Source organism: Silene latifolia, chromosome 1, assembly GCF_048544455.1.
Source record: "Silene latifolia isolate original U9 population chromosome 1, ASM4854445v1, whole genome shotgun sequence".
Classification (NCBI taxonomy): Eukaryota; Viridiplantae; Streptophyta; class Magnoliopsida; order Caryophyllales; family Caryophyllaceae; genus Silene; species Silene latifolia.
Window position 1 is genome coordinate 106,310,985 of NC_133526.1, and position 3,605 is coordinate 106,314,589.

Consider the following 3,605-nt stretch of genomic DNA (forward strand, 5'->3'; position numbering starts at 1 on the left):
CCACATGTTGTCGAGTATTTGCCTGGTTATCAAGATCGTCTTCCACTTAACCTTCAAATTGGATATGTAAGAATAAGAGATTTAGTACAGTTGTAGTTCTATTACTTTGTGGAATCAGAGAAGCATGTTACAACTGACCAGCTTATGCTTTTGCTCACTGGTGGCCATGGTTGCTCGACTTTTAATTGCATCGTCTTCGAAATTGGTCTTCTCTTCTCTCTCTTGTCTATTTCATCTTGTTGCTCTACTTGCATTAACCTACTTTAAGTTTCTAATAAATAATGGTTATCTTCGTTTCTTTATTTGGCATTGTGAAAAAGAATTGTCACTTTCATTACTTTTTGAAAAACTGGTTATTTTTCCTACGAAATTTAGTCACACTTGAATTGGATTTCATCAGGTAGCTAGCATTATATTTATGGATTCTCAGTCGGAACGGGCTTCTCCTATGCCACCACTTTTGACGGATACTATAGCAACAAACAAGTCTGCTCAATACATTGGTGAGTTATAAACTTACAATACTGCGACTTTATCAATTCTAGTGTGTTACTGGATTATCATATTTCTACTAAACTAAACTAAACTAGCTCATTAGCTCAATTGGTAGAGCATTTGTGCAATTGCGCAAAGGATGTAGGTTCAATTCCTACATGGGCTAACTACTATCAATGTAATATGTTTTAACAAGTACTACATAGAAAAATTAGTGTTATTACATAGAGTAACAAGTATTACTTTATATATATATATATATATATATATATATATATATATATATATATATATATCTTTATATATATTCGTCTATGTGGGGCTCGAACCCACATCATGTGCACTAGCACATTGCTCTACCTTTTGAGCTAATAGACGAGAAAATGTCAAAATCGGATTTCATATTAGACAAGAATCAACATTTATCCACAGTACACAATTTTTTAACCAGTTCAATTTTGAGCATTTTAGCTCTACTAGAGAAATTCTAATAAAGTTAGGTTAGTCCTTATTTCCATTTTGTTTTCCAATATAGGTACTCCAAGTATTGAAAGCATGTTTAAGAAAATCTAATCTCAAGTCTAGAAAAGAATTTAGCTCTTCCAAACATCACCATTCACATTTATACCTATAGCATTAGAGTAACACATCTATCGCATTAGAGTAACACACCTATCGCATTAGAGTAACACAATTGTCCCTTAAAATAACACAAGTAGACCATTATAGTAACACACCTATTGCATTAGAGTAACACAACCGTGCCAGAAAGTAACACAACTATACCATTATAGTAACACACCTACCATTACAGTAACACACCTATAGCATTACAGCAACACACCTACCACATTAGAGTAACACAATTATCCCTTGAAATAACACAACCATACCATTATAGTAATAAACATACCATAATAGTAACACAACTATAGCATTAGAGTAACACAATTGTCCCAGAAAGTAACACAACTATACTATTATAGTAACACACATATAGCATTAGAGTAACACACCTACCATTACAGTAACACACCTATAGTATTAGAGTAACACACCTATCGCATTAGAGTAACACAATTATCCCTTAAAATAACACAACTATACCATTATAATAATACACATACCATAATAGTAACACACCTATAGCATTAGAGTAACACACCTATCTCATTAGAGTAACACAATTATTCCTTAAAAGTAAGACAGATTGACAAATATGGTAAAATTATCATATCATTATGTATAACGTATGAATAATATTCATCTTTAGGTTGATAGTCAGATAAACTTTAATAAGCCAACATCTTAATTAATTAAGTTTATTGAGCCTTAAAAGTTAATTACGAACAAATTCTACAATTGTTCATTTATTTGACATCGAATTATGTCAGGCGTCACAATCGTTTGAAACCAAAGCCTTATGAACACATAAACCCTAAAAATCGAAATTGAAAAGGCGAAAAAAGATTGAAGTGAAGAAAACGTACCTTACATGTCGGAGTATGAAGAGGATATTGATCATATATCAGATTATCACAACCGCGACAGACGAGGATCTTTATAAGTTCGACTCCGAAGATTAATTATACTGCGCAAATCATATTTTAATTGATCACCTCGAACAGATCGACTAAAGCAAAAAATACAAATGAATCATAAACCTAAAAAAATTATAGCATAATTACAAATAATCATATGAAACTAACCATTTAAATCTTGAATTGGTGAAATATGACCCAGAGTTGAAGATCAATAAGAGCAATAATGATCCAAAGCTGAAGTAGGACAAAAATTTGGGGGAAATTTGGAGCATTTGACTGAACAGAGACGTTAGAGAGATAAATGGAAGAAGAGAAAATGAACAAAAAAAAAGACGAGATGGAGTTGTATATGTTAGAACCAAAATGACGGGGATACCCTTAATGACGAGCGCGATATGATAACCATTGGATCTCTTAGATCTAACGGCCTACATTGATCCTCAATCCTCAAATATCTGAGCTATACTTATATGATCCTATTCCTATATATATATATATATATATATATATATATATATATATATATATATATATATATATATATATATATATATATATATATATATGATCAAATGAGTCCACTAAGTCCTAATCCTAGCCATTGATCTTCTAAGATTGATGGTTGAGATTTTAAAATTTTAGTGTTTTATAAATGTAACTTTAATTTATGAGTGTAACTTTAATTCCTTATAATTATAACTTTAATATTTAAGATGATTTTATAAATAAAAAATTAAATTTATGTTATAAAATTTTATTTCAAATTTATAAAATTGATTTTTGAGTGTAACTTTAGTGTTTTACGAGTAAAACTTTAATGCTAAAAATTGAAATTTTAATTTTTTTTAGATAATTTCTAATATAAAAATTTGAATTTATTTAATTTTACTGATTTATAAATGTAACTTTAATGTTTTATGAGTTGAACTTTAATTCTAAAATTAAAATTTTAATTTTTTTATACAATTTTTAATATAAAAATTTGAATTTATTTAATTTTACTGATTTATAAACGTAACTTTAATGTTTTACGAGTGCAACTTTAATGGTAAAAATTGAAACTTTAAATTTTTAGACAATTTTAATATAACAATTTGAATTTAAATAATTTTACAAATTTATAATTATAACTTTAATGTTTTACGCGTGAAATTTTTATGCTAAAAATTAAAACTTTATTTTTTTTAGACAATTTCTAATATAAAAATTTGAATTTATTTAATTTTACTGATTCATAAATTTGATGTAAATATTGTAATTTTATGATTGTAACTTTAGTGTTTACAAATTGTAACTTTAGTCATAATTTTTTGAAACTTTTTTTTTAGGAGTGTAACTTTATACTAATTTGAATTTATGTAATTTAAGTCCTTGGTGAGTATAATTCGTCCATAATAGAGCGTAATTTCAGTCCATATAAGCGTAACTTTAGTCCATATAAGCGTAACATTAGTCCGTTGTTTAGTGAAAGAGTCATTTCATATAGTCGATCCGCCGCCATCAACACCGCTAACCAGCCCCTGCCAACCAATAACGACCACCTCCTTTGTTGCCTAGCCGAACCAC